Source organism: Macrobrachium nipponense, chromosome 9, assembly GCF_015104395.2.
Source record: "Macrobrachium nipponense isolate FS-2020 chromosome 9, ASM1510439v2, whole genome shotgun sequence".
NCBI classification, from domain to species: domain Eukaryota; kingdom Metazoa; phylum Arthropoda; class Malacostraca; order Decapoda; family Palaemonidae; genus Macrobrachium; species Macrobrachium nipponense.
The window spans coordinates 55,432,554-55,447,041 of record NC_061110.1 but is presented as its reverse complement, the minus strand read 5'-3'; the positions used below and the strand labels follow the sequence as shown (position 1 = coordinate 55,447,041).

Genomic DNA, 14,488 nt, shown 5'->3' with positions numbered 1-14,488 from the left:
AATCCGTGAAGCCGGTTAGCCGTGATTGCATCAGACAAGACGGACGGACGGACGGACGTAACGCCCATTATAGTATGATTTGTTTCATGACAATAACGAATGTTAGTGGACAGGCATTTGTTTTGATTATATATCAACAAAAGAATAGGGCCGTAACTTATGAAACGGTTCTCTGTATGATGTTTATAATAAAAAGATCAATGTCATCCCGGTGAGATGACTTTCAAAACGGTCCTGGTATCATTCCGAGGCACACTTCCATAATGATGACTCAGAAGCCTTATCACGAGTCTGTCGGTCCCTCTACACGCGGTGCTCCTCTTGGAAATCATGACCCTTTATTTAATTCTGTAATTCATTATATTAGTTCTAGTACCGAAGTTTTTTTGTCCCATCCTTTCTGTCAGAACATCAACATCATTCATCCCTTTTCTCCGAATTAGTCTTCATCCGCCCCCCCCCTCTCTCTCTCTCTCTCCATCTCTGTCTCCTCTCTTTCTCTCTCTCGTCCTCTCTCGTCGTCTCTCCTCTCTCTCTCTCTCCTCTCTCTCTCTTCTTATATTATATATTATATATATATACATATATATATATATATATATATATATATAATATATATATATATATATATATATCTATATATATATATATATATATATATATATATACTATATATATATATATATAGATATACCCTATATTATATATATATATAAACGCCACCCCGAAGCAGAATGACCCATATTTTTCAGTGTGTTGAAATTTCAAGCGTTGCATTGCTGTATTAAGAACACGTTCCCTAGGAAACTAGAGAAGGTTTTTAAAAGGCTGAATTTTACTTATGCGTATATGTAGAGTGGGAGGTCAATGCAGGGACGTAGGATGCCCATTAGAACCCTTTGTGGTCATTTTGTATTACCAGTTTTGAAGTCCTTTTTTCCACCAAAAATGTAATGATTCTCGATGATTTGCCCTTATTTTTATGCCTGTTCCTACTTTTTCGGGAGGGGGAGGGTAGGCAGTGTAGCATCATTAGTGGTGTTAAAGAGTTTCGTTCTTCCACCATAGCCTTATGTTGCTAATAATTTCGTTAAATTTACGGCCTAATCTTGTGAAGTACAAATCGAGAGAAAATTTTGAAGCACTAAAACATTTCAAATAACTTCTCTGTTTATTGTTGTATAAAGACTAATAAATGATATATTAAAGTTGTGATACACTTTTCTTTAGAATATTTCTTGTTTCCTTAAGATATGAGTAGTTATAACTGATTTCAGTTACTGAAACGATGGAAATCTCTTAGAAGGTGCACTGCTTCTCAACGTGAACTTTTTTTTTTTTTTTTTATCAAATTTGAAAGCATTCTTTTAGGTTAATTTGGTGGGCGGGTTGAAATATATTTTCTTCGCTGACTTTAGTTGGTTTGGAGATACTATTGCGAGATTTGTAGTTCTGAAACTGTAAAAAGGTTTTGAGAATTTAATTCAGAAAAAAAATTATTATTTTTCGAAATTCTTGAAATTTTAACAATCAGGCACTTGCAGTCTCCTGATAGACGTGTCCGCTACAGGTCGTAACTATCGAGGTATTTTGACTTCGCTGGAATGATATACGTATATATAAGTATATATATATATATATATATATATATATATATATAATATATATATGTGTGTGTGTGTGTGTGTGTGTGTGTGTGTGTGTGTATGTATGTGTGTGTGTGCATATATAACTGAATCACGAAAATATGGGACGTGAGGAATATATAAGTAAAGGCATTTCCACGAATTCGTACTTTACTTCTTCTACTTTACTTAACAGACTTCTGAGTACAGGACAAGAAGTCGAAAGATCTTATAATATATAAATATTATATATATATATATATATATATATATATATATATAGTATATATTATATATATATAATATTATATAGATATATATTTTAGTGTTTTTAGTTAGTTGTTATAATAAGTGTTTTATGAATAATGATTACGAGCCAGCTCGCTGTATTTCAGCCTTGAAGTTGCAACAATGTAGTTGTGAAACGCCGACATTAGCAATAAACCTTCAATTGTATCGAATGCCTTTCCCTGCAGCACCAGTGTTTGAGTACACACACACATAACACAATAAATGGAGCCCATAAAAACGCCAAAATGTAGAAGGTAAGTACTATATTTCAGAGACTGCTGTCTGTCTTCAGTCAGGTAATGATGAGAAAAGTTACCTGAAGAGAGGGACAGCAGTCTCTTAAATATAGTACTTACCTTCTATATTTTTGCCGTTTTTGTGGACTCCTTTTATTAGATGGAATTCTGTTGTAACAGAAACATTTACATTAAATATATTTATTATATATATATTATATTATATGTTATATATATATATATATATATATATATATATATATAATTATAGTATGTGGGGCTGCAGTGACATAGGTGATATTATTAGATTATATATTATATAATATATAAATAGTATTATTATATATATATATTAATATATATATAATATACTCACACACACATATATATAGGTGTATATATATATATATTATATATCTATATATATATATATATTATAATATATTATATATTATATATATAGTATGTTGGGGGCTGCAGTGACATAGTTGATATTATTAGATTATGCTAATTTCGAAAATGCTGAAGGTATTAAAGGTCACACGTGGCATAATCAAAATACTGTTAACAACAACTATGGAATACGGATTCTATGTCTCCGTAAAAATCCATCGTTGTTTTAACATATTTTTAGGCATGGCTGTTGTTTCTCATAATGAAATATTCTTGGGAAACGGGAAATATCCTTTCCTTACCCAGGAGCAACAGGACTGATCTCGAGGGATATTGAAAAAACCCAACCAATCCATGTAAAGAGCAGACACTCCATTTTTATGGTAGTGCAAATTCAAACTTATATGTAAATATAAGGAAACGGAGTCTGTTAAATATAAATTTTTGATTGAATAAAACTTCTATATTTAAATTTGATTTAAAAATGGAGAAAAAAATTGACAGCGTACAAATGTGCTAAGGGAGGAGTGAATTAAAACTGCTTCTGATTTGGAATAAGCTTTGTTTGGTGCGTTGTTAATTTTTTTGAGAACCTGCAAAAAAATGACGCTGAAATATGAACATGACATTTTCAAGCAGAAGACAGAGTTGTCAAGAGTAAAAAACGGAAATTAGACCAAAATAAATAAACGACTGCGTTTAATTAATGAATAAATGTGATTCAAGGTGCAATAATAAAAGATAAGTACAAAATGCACCCAAGTTTCTTCGGCGCAGTTGAGTTTTCTGTTACGGCTCGGTGGTGGCCTGTCCTACAGCGTTGCCAGACGCACGCTCGCTCATGGCTAACTTTATCCTTAAATAAATTGATAACTACTGAGGCTAGAGGGCTGCAATTTGGTATGGTTGATGATTGAAGGGTGGATGATCAACACAGTGTGCAGCACTCTAGCCTCAGTAGTTCTTGAGAGCTGAGGGCGAATGGGAAAAGTGCGGACGGACAGACAGATCCATCTCAGTAGTTATCTTTTACAGAAAACTGAAATGCAATATGCCTCAAGTACATTGTGCTTACTTTTTGAAGTTTTTTCGACATAAGCGTTTGGCTTTCTTTACCTAGTGGGAAGTGGGCCCAGCTCTTCAGAGACGATTTAGAACCTTCATAATGTTCATTATTGTACATTTCTACTAGACAACAGCAAAATTTAAAGGTCAAGAGTGTAAGGTCTAACCGTACTGATCTTCAACTGTTGTTTTAGCTGTAGCGAGTTGAAATGCTGGGTAAATATTTACAAGTTGTTTATGAACTATGTGATTGCCAAATACTCCCATGGGAGGGAATTATGTAAAAGACCTCACTGTGGGTAGGTCTTGTTACATCGGACATTTATAATTTCCTCACAAGCTCAGTGTTTTGTCTTTTTTATCAAGTAGTTCATCATACGCGAAATGTCTTCTTATTGCTCCTTATGAGTGGTGTCTTGAGTCTTAGACTAACGTTATTAACCTTTCATCGCAGCATCAAAGTTTATTAACGCTCAGAATTTTTGCTTCTACGTCGGAATAGTTTTAGATTACTTGGCGAGAAAATCATTGCTCTGAAGTTGTTTGTTTGGTGCTTTGACTACCGTTCATTTAGCCGAGGTTTCATGCCGTCTATTCTAATTGGTTTTGAGTAGTGTTTGGAGTACTCAGTGATTCTCTCTCTCTCTCTCTCTCCTATCTCTCTCTACTCTCCTCTCTCTCTATCTCTCGTTCATCCTCTTCTCTCTCTCTCTCTCTCATTATAGTACGTGTACATTTTTTATCCTTTTGCTAAAACATATTCTTCTTCGCAACGATAATTTATCCACTATTTTTGGGGCTCTTCATTTCGTTTCCTTTGTTTTCTATTTTTCGGAACCCAAACTATTAATATACCAATTTGTGAGTAATAAAGAATGAAAATACAAATTCCGAAATTTTTCTTGAAGGATGATGGTCAGACCTTAATCAGAGAATTATTTTTTATGAAAGACATTTTTTTTCTTAAATATTTATTTTATTAGTTTAAGAAGTCAATATTTTCCTTTGTTGCCTGTATGATAAAATTCAAGAAAGAGTGTTGTTAACTACTTGAAGGGGAAAAAGCAATGAGTCACATAAATTATAATTGCCCTTCCTTCTAGAGTTCTCTCTCTCTCTCTCTCTCTCTCTCTCTCTCTCTCTCTCTCTCTCTTCCTCGCTCTCTCTCTCTCTCTCTCTCTCTCTCTCTCTCTCTCTCTCTCTCTCTGAGACACGCACACACACACATATATATATATTTAACCATACGATTTTTCCATATAGATTAGTGGTAGCTGTTACCATTCCAGTTTGGTTTTCAATTCTTCATAAGATGAGATCCCAATCCTTACTCCTTGCGCTATGGATGACCATTAGGCTCATTTGCCGGCGGCCTCTTGTCTTACCGTTGTGTCACCGGTCGACAGTGTGACCCGACCCAATTTACACAACCTTGCTTATCAAGCAGCAGCGTTACAGTGAACGTGTTTTACTATAACGGGCTTCCGTTTCTTGCAAATATTCGTTTTAAAGTTACAGTTTTCTGATTTACCATGTATTCTCGAAAAGAAGGCATCAGATTACATTTGTGTTTGATAGCTTGGAGATTACATTTGTGTTTGAAGCTTGGTGAAATGAAAATCACTCTGTGGCTTATAGGTGAATAGAATTCTTCGAGTTTTTCGTAGTCGTCGTTTTGTCTGTTTCACTCGACGAAGATCAAACGTTTTGCTGTGATGTTCATCTTATCTCTTCATGTTCAGGGACATTTCATATCGTTGCCAAACTGTTACTTTTTTTCTTTTTATTCAAGTTTTGTTACCGTATCACTTTTTTCCAGTCAAAAGTTGAGAGGTTATCAATGCACTGTGAAGACGCAAGCAAGAAAAATGAGGAAGAAAGCAAGAAGTTATTCTTATCTCTATACTCTATTTTGTGGTGGTGGGTATTCCTTTGTGCAGTCTACCCTTTAGGCACTTTTAAGGAAGATGCAAGTAAAAATATCTTTATTATTTTGTCATTTGGTCTCGTGTTGTACGGAAAGTAATTGTCCGAAATGTATAATTCTCGCGCTCATGTCATGGCGTCGTGTATTTAATCAAGGGAATGTCGGGTAGAAAGGGAGTCCGGTAGAATGGCCTGGCGGAGGAGAGGTGACAAATGGTCCACCGTTGTGTCCAAGAACAACAAGATTTGGGCAGTTTTAGATGTGCCCATCACACCTTGTACCCCCTCATTCGTTGTCTTGTACAGCTCTCTCTCTCTCTCTCTCTCTCTCTCTCTCTCTCTCTCTCTCTCTCTCTCAGCTAGATTCCAAGAGAGAAAGAACTACGTAAGCCCTAATTAATGTGATATACAGCACATGTGAGGAGGGGGAAGCATGTCTATTTATTAGGGGAACAGTAAAAATCTCAGAGATACAAGAGTATGTAACGACTTCTGGCTTCTTTATGTATGGTGTACTCATAAATGTTTGTTGACTTTTTATAAGGTCCCTCCGTGGTTTAAGAAAACAAACGGCTGACTCAAGATGGGCCAACCAAAACCATGAAACGCTATCTCATAAGCGCTAGACAGTGTGAGTGGGCGACAGATTCCGTCAAAGAATTTCGGCGTAAATGATAAGCTCATATGTAAATAACTCAGAAGGTGAGCCAGCGCTTGGCTTTAAATATAGAGGCAACGTTGACTCACGTTAATGAATGGAAAATTATATTTTTGGAGGAATGGCTGATGGATGTCAGTCAGCTGGTAGTCCGTGGCGAACATGAGGTCATGAAGTCTTTGTTTTTACCCTATTCCGATTTGACGTTAATGACAGCGGATGTCTGTGCTATTGCATTTCTTAACTGAAGGATTTTGAGATCAATTGTTTCACATTGTAATAATGTAGCAGGAAATGAATGCTACGCCAACTGTTGTGATGATAAACATGCTCGGTGCGGAAGAGCTCATTCACTGCTGACTTTGAAGTGCAGACAAAAAAGTCTGTCACTTCCTTTTCGTTGATGTGGTCTAAACCGAAAGTTTATATAAATTTCAGACATTAGGAGTAACGAAAACCTTCCTCCCCCCCCCCACCTCTCTCTCTCGTCTCTCTCTCTCTCTCTCCCGACTCGTCTCTCTCTCTCTCTCTCTCTCTCTCTAAGCCGTATCATGTACCCCTGAACACACTTAACATATTTTTCCACTTAATAAATGGGTTCATAGTCATCCTAAAAGGTCGTCTTAGTGGGAAACGACAGAGACGAAATAGGGGGATGGGAGGTGATGGGAGGGGATGCCCGCCCCCCTGAGGGAAACAGGAGAGGCAGTTATGGGAGAAGGGGAGAAGAGAAGGGGAGAGGAGAAGGGAAGGGTGTGGAAATGAAAGCAGCAGCGATTTCTCCTCTAATGTGAAGCGGTGGGGAGAGGCTTCATTTAAAGAGGCAATGTCACGGCGGTTTTTGACCAAGGGATAATGGTGGAAGGGTCACGTGTCCTGATTCATATTCATCGGCGGAGGTTCACTTATCCGAAGGATGCCCACTCCGTGCAAAACCATGCCCGTGTTTTTTTATCACTTTATTTAAGAGTCATTCAATCTTATCCTTGTTCAGTCTCTTCATGACTAACTCATATTTGTCCTCCCTCCCCTGTTTGTGTCCACTCCACTTTCCCCGGTATCATTTTGACGAAAGGGTTTTGAATGTCTAATTGTATGATCTGTTTCTTTTCTTTCAGGTAAGTCCCGCTTTACGAGATAAGGTGATCGTAGTACATGTAAGTAAACTACAGTGAACAGTTTACAAAATTGATACTTTAATTCAGTGTGAAGTGCTGTAGAATTTTTACACTGTCTGATGAGAGTTCCTCATGCATGATTTGATTGTACCAGTGATTACGCGAGAGTCTTAAAGCAACGAAGGTTTCATGTACTCGAATGACCAGAGATGAATGTTGTGCTAATGATTCACCGAATAATTTGCTAATTATTGACCAAATCATTTGCTTATTGCTAACTGAAAAATTTGCTCATTATTTCGTTTTGACGAGCAGCAACGCACTGCTTGTCCCATCCGGGAGACGAGTGTGGCTCTAATTGGCTCATTTTAGGAGATGAATCAGCATGTGTACTCGAGGCAGGTGACTCAGGGGCTAAGATTATTTCAGCGAGTCCCCCTTCTCTTTCCGGGACGTTTCTTAATGGACTTCTCGTTTTCTTCTGGTGAAAACAGCGAAACTGCCTCCTCGGTTTCTCTCGAGGGAAGACTGCCTGTCTGCTGCCTGCTGCCTTACCGGCCGCCATATAATTAGATTAATCTTAAATTAATCCACGAGGGGACAGCGGCGTCTGCTTAGCACCTGCTGCAAACGTCTGTTCCTGAAAGATCATCATTATCAATTTGTCTTGACGTGACTGATGGAGCGGTAGTTTCGTTTCGTCTGAAGTTTGGAACATTTCTTTATTTCTTTATCAAATACTTGACCTAATTTCTTACTTTAACATTACTATGCATGATTGTCGTGAATCCAAATTTTTTTACCAACATCTCCAAGTGACCTTTTGGGACCTGTCTGTGTACGTGTATATATATATAATATATATAGATATATATATATATATATATATATATATATATATCTATATATATATATATATATATATATAGATATATATATATATTATCTATATATATTATAATAATATATATTAATATATATATATATGTGTGTGTGTGTGTGTGTGTGTGTGTGTGTGTGGAATGTGTTGTTTGTTCCTCAACTGATAGTTATTTCTGTCCATCTCTCAAAGTTCATCGTTAGTTTTGAATATTGATTTGATAATATATTAAATCCCACACAAAAACTTGTGTTGCGTATTATAATGGTCATTGTTTCGGAAGACAGAAATCTCTGTTAGTGAAAGGTCGACTCTTGTTTTTTGTATTAAAAATTCTTTCATGAGTTAATTGGCTAGTCGTGTTACTAAGCTGTGATTTCTGTCCGGTGAATGAAGTGGTAGTCGTGGTCGTAGTCGTAGTAAGGCATCCCGCTGCACTGAATCTAGCCTGAATGTCTCTGTAAGTAAAGGTTTATCAGTTATTCCATTCACTTCCAAAGAGTAGTTGAGACTGAGGGTCTGGTTCAACTGAAATCCTTTCATTCCCTTCCTTTGGATTGTGAGAAAACCAAGGCAGTTCATGACGTGTTCTCTCGCTGATGTTCCTACAGGATGCGCCACCCGCATTTGTTTAACTTGTCGTCTACAGCTGTGGGATTTTTTTCCCCCGTCTGACATGAAACCGATTCTTATAATGACAGTGACAGTCCTTCACAGTCATTCTCGTTTTGAGAATCTGGAGGTTTCATACCATGAACAGGAAATTATTGATTGGATTTCGAATTAATTTAGCAGCTGTGTGTGAAAGCCACTGAATCGATCTCTACGATCAGGCATCTGACCAACACCGATTCGTATTAGACCTCTATTAGGTAGCTGCAACTTTATGGAACGATTTTTTTTATTAGTCATCTTATCGCTCAAATCTCGGGCTTTATCAGGGCTTTGTACACTCGGGAAGCGTATAAGCTCTATTAGCAGTTATTATATATTGTGTATGGAAGAAGAAATACTAGCATTAGAATTTTTACTCAAAGCAAAGGTCTTGTTTATATATATATATATATATATATATATATATATATATATATATTATGTATATATATATTTATATATATATGCACACTCTAACTGCTAGAACAATTCGGTCGTTCAGATAAAAGATAGTAGTGATTCTCGCTGCTTATATTTTTTGTCAGCTAAAAAAGGCCCGTAGTACATTACATGAGGAACGACAGAAAGTAATGAGTGTTTTCATTTCATATAGTGGAAGGGAAGTTCTGGACAGGTCTACCTTTTAACCAATCAACTAGTCATCGTCCATTAAACAATAATGAATTGATAAAAGTTGATGTTCAGAAGGAAGCTTGTTATACGCTTGCACGCCCCTCCAGTAAATGCCTTCACGGACCTTAGGAAAATTAAGTTAGTCATATATTATTTTGACAAGTTTGCAGGCGTGTTTTTGAAGTGTGTACCCGCTTGGAACTTTTAACTTGACATTTAAGCAAAATAAGTCTATACTAGGTAATGAATTGTGAATTCTTCCGGTATCGTCAGCTCAGGCGATATCAGTGAAATTATCAATGTATTTCAGAAAAACGCATGATATCAATTAGAATAATGAATATAAAAATTTTGGTAACAAAATGATTATGTTCAAAATAGTTCCGTCCTGTGGTGTAGTGGTGGAAAGATATCAAGAATTTATTTAAAAAAAAGAACAGCTTAAGAATTAATCCAAGCAGAGGCACTATGATGAACAGTGAAAATGATCGTGGGTACTTAGCCTATATAAACGTCACATACATCCCTGTGAAAGTTATTCCTTCAAATGCGCGTGATGCGTAAGCTATTTCTGAGCTAAGTTTCAGCAGAAAGGTTGATGCGTACGGTTGGAAGAAGTTTTCATGTGCACTGATGTGAGTTGAATCGACGAATGCTGTCTGATGTGTGAGGCAAAAACAAAACCAGTTTATAAGACTTTCACTCTGGGATTAATATAAAAAGAAAAAAAAAAAAAAAACCAACGAAAACACAATATTCCCATCAGCTTTCGAGATCGCTCCCATATAGACAAGAGGTTCGCGGAAGAAAATTGAGTACCGACGCACAGAGATGTTATGCTGCATTTAAATTACATTTTCTGTGCAAGAGAAGAGGCGAAATCCGTCTCTTTGGGTATTAGTGAAAATGAACTTTCTTACGGAACCAGGCTGAGAGGCCTTTGGTTTGTAAATGCCCATGCCATAAATTAAACTGAAAAAAAAAGATAGAACAGATATGCAATGCAAAATAGATCACTTCAGTAAAGAGAAAGTCGCTCAGCGGCTAGTCAGAAAAAAAATGTGATTTAACAAATGGTATAGAATGTAATGGGTATCCATGACCGTCATTAATTTGTCGCAAATAAACAACTTAGCCTCTGTTAAGACAATTATTTTAGCTCCTTCCAGTTCTTGTTACTGTAAAATTTTACATCGAGGAAGATTAAAACTCTCACTTGTCATTTAATTTTGTTTTGTATATAATGACACAGCAGTCTGGAATCTTTTACTTTGTAGCTTCAAGAACGATTCTTTCGGACGAGAATCTAGAAGTACGAAAATATCCTTCAACTAATTCGTAATAATAATAATAATAATAATAATAATAATAATAATAATAATAATAATGCACACGATAGCTTCTTAAACCTTCTTATTCATTTAAACTAAAACAAGATTGCAAATTTGCTACCTTGGCCCCCCTTTGTGGTTATAATTACTGAATATATTGATATTAATGAACAATATTCATATATGCTAATTGTAATTAATATTGGTGTTGTTTTTGTTAACTCTCTCTCTCTCTCTTCTCTCTCTCTCTCTCTCTTCTCTCTCGCGGACTTTTGCTGATGTTTGACGAGTATAATTGGTGTTGTGGTCAAGTGAGGAGGCTCCCATGGATATGAGAGCTTGTTGACTATGTAAGCTGTAGAAGAAGCGCCTCGTTCACTGATTGTAAGACCATCATCCCTCATTAATGGAAGCGTCTCCTCACTCGAGTGGAAGACAGACTTCCTCGCACAAAGGCGACATTGTTTCAAGAATCGGACTGCATCGACGACCTTGATATTTTTTTAGTTTTCTGTAAAAGAAAACTATTGAGATGCTTTTTGTTTGCCTGTCTGTCCGCCCTCAGATCTGAAAAACGACTGAGGCTACATAGAGGGCTGCAAATTGGATGTCGGTCATTCACCCTCTAATCATCAGGCATTTCAAATTGCAGCCTTCTAGCCTCGGTAGTTTTTATGTTATTTAAGGTTAAAGTTAGCCATGATCGGCCGTGGTTGAGAGTTTTATATAGTATTATACGCTGTACAGAAAAGTCGATTGCGCCGAAGAAATTTCTACGCATTTCTTTTACTCGTTAACTTTGATGTTAGATTTGAAAAGAAGAATGTTGTTTTCCTGACGTTTTTGTCGCCTGGCTTCTCATTTGGGTGGATGTTGCGAGCGCCTGCAGGAGCGTTGCTCCATGAATTCAGCAAGTGTTTAACATTAGCAAAGGATTCCATGATTTAACTGCACTATTTAAACAGAGTATAAATATGAGACGGTATGCATGTTTTCGTGAATCGAGTGCATGACTGGCTCTCCTTACGATCTAGTATTACTTCATCAAACGAAAAAGACTCGAACTTACAACAAACCGGTGTCGATAGTCGTAACATTATCACTTGAGGTGTATTCTCTCTCTCTCTCTCTCTCTCTCTCTCTCTCTCTCTCTCTCTCTCTCTCTCTCTCTCTCTCTCTCAGTCGGTTTTGGCAATGAAGAATTTGATCAAATGTCGAAAGAGTGGAATACCCAAACCGAAGCTAACTGTCAGTGACAGAGGCTATAAAGCCGCTGGGAGAGACAGCGTGGGAGTTCCCACTGACACGGTCTTGGGACGTTCATTGGCGGTCATGTGCACCATCTGGAAAGACGAGACCAGGTAGTATAAATTGCAATGAATAGTTGCGCTCGTTAGAATACCCAGTCGTTCTTGTAAGAGCGCACCTGGTTATTCAACTAGATCACACACAGAGTGCACGTGCGTCAGCGATGATGAAGTCGAATGTGAAAAGCTAAGTTTGTCGATAGAATAAACGTTTTCAGTGAGCCACGAAGGGTAGCTGAACGTCCGCCTGTTTAGTCAATTAACGTCATCAAGGTCAGCTTTTTCTCGTCACTCATGTCAATAGAGGCGGCGCCTCCTTCAGTCCTCCGTAGACGTCCAGAACAACATTTAGCTACACATGAACTCAAACAGAAAAAGATAAAACTGAAGGAACAGAGGAGAAAATTGACAAAGACCCATTTTCTAAAGTTTGCCATAATAGACGTCGATGTAAAATGATCGACTGCGATATTTTCATAAGAACGGGCTACTGACTACTACCTTTACATAGAATAGGTCGAAGAAAACAGGAAATAGCAGGAAGGATGGGAGAGAGATCTTCATTCCCAAGGAAACGACCAGAGCTGCCGTTTTAAGGTTGGGACGGCATTTATGAGGAGTCAGCGAAGGACAGCAGGACCAGAGTCTCCATTTACTAACTAATAAAAAAAGGTAAATGAGGACATTATGACCCCTGCATGAAACATGAGGTCGCCATTGACCATTCTGACGTGCACGTCGAAAGAGACAACAATAATAGCAGTGGGCAAGACAACATAAAGTTTAAGATGCCGGCTTTTTTTTTTTTTTTTTTTTTTTTTTTTTTTTTTTTTTTTTTTTTTTTTTTTTTTTTTTTTTTTTTTTTTCCACTATTCCTGGTTTGATAAGACGTGTTATTAGGTCGGTCACATTAACCCTGGTGCTGCCTCACATGTTATCTGCTTTGAGCAGGATTCCATGACGCCAGTTTGTACTTCGCTTAAGATATGATCTACTCTTTTATAGTTATGCTGATCATTCAGGAGAAACGGTTTTTGGCGCAGAAGTAGGACACATTTTTATTGTGTCATCTCTGTAAGCTGTAGTTTCCCATTGGGAATGGTTTCTCTGCAAGGTGGGGTGGGGTGGGGCCCTCTCGTCAGGCTCGTCGCCATTAATTGTGTTCTCGGTGACTTGAGCCCAAAAGCTGGAGTTAGAAATTTTAGTGTACACTAAAATAATTCTAGTCTCTAGCGGTCCATTATTCATTAAAGCCTTATTGCTGATGCCTCTCACATTTGACGGTTGAACATGCAACATTCAGAGCTAAATCTCTCTCTCTCTCTCTCTCTCTCTCTCTCTCTCTCTCTCTCTCTCTCTCTCTCTCTCTCTCTCTCTCTCCATAGAAGATTATTATTCCCACATTCGGTTTCGTAAATGTTTCTGTTTATTAAGGTTATCAGGGATAAAACCAATAGTATTAACCTTGTCGTAACACACGAAGGGTAAAGCATGATGTCCATCGTGTTCCCCTGTAGTGTAGAGACAACAAAATAAAGCCAAAGAAAATAGAAAGGAGAAAAAAGCACCAGAACTTGCAAGGCAGGACACGCCCTTTTGTGGCCTTCAGCAGGTTATCCTCTCATATAAATGTAAGGTCTGTAAGCATGTTATCATTCTCTTTCTCTCTTTATGATGAACCCAGTTTCTTGTGCACTTGTATAGGTTATAAATTCCACAAGTAATCACTAACAGGATGGCTTATAGACTTTGTATTCCCTATACGTTCTATTCATTTTCCTTATGATATGAAAATTACCCAGAATTTCAGCCTTTTGGTTTGTTGTTCAGTCTTCAGTTTCTCAGTTTCTTGTTACAAGTAGAAAATAACAGGGAAAAACCCAATAAGCATTAAAAAAACACTCATATATTTATCTGCAAGCATCATTAAACGCCTTCAAATTCTTTCATATCATGTGCTTACACACATATACACGCACTAACATCTCTCTCTCTCTCTCTCTCTCTCTCTACTCTCTCTCTCTCTCTCTCTCTCTCTCTATATATATATATATATATATATATATCTATATATATATATATATATATATATATATATATATCTGTCGTGTGTGTTTGTGTGTGTATGTATATTTCTATTTCTCATGCTGTCTTAATATTTTCTTTCGCGTTTTTTCTCCTTCCTGGATATTTCACCCTTTTCCTTACTTATTCTCTGGAAAACCAGCCGAGTGTGGGGACCAAATAAAACATGACAGTGGTTTTCCCAATCGTACAATCTTGGACCGTAATTTTATTTTCGAATTTGACCATGGAAACATTTGTGAGGCCGCGAAGTTCTTTCGCTGATTTTTTATTTTATCACAGAAAT

General features: G+C 37.1%; 1 protein-coding gene across 4 annotated transcripts in view; it reads left to right on the top strand.

The window, feature by feature from the left end:
• Window positions 1-14,488, top strand: part of LOC135218291 (integrin alpha-PS2-like) — a 620,750-nt gene that overhangs the window by 241,335 nt on the left and 364,927 nt on the right. The window lies entirely within an intron of this gene.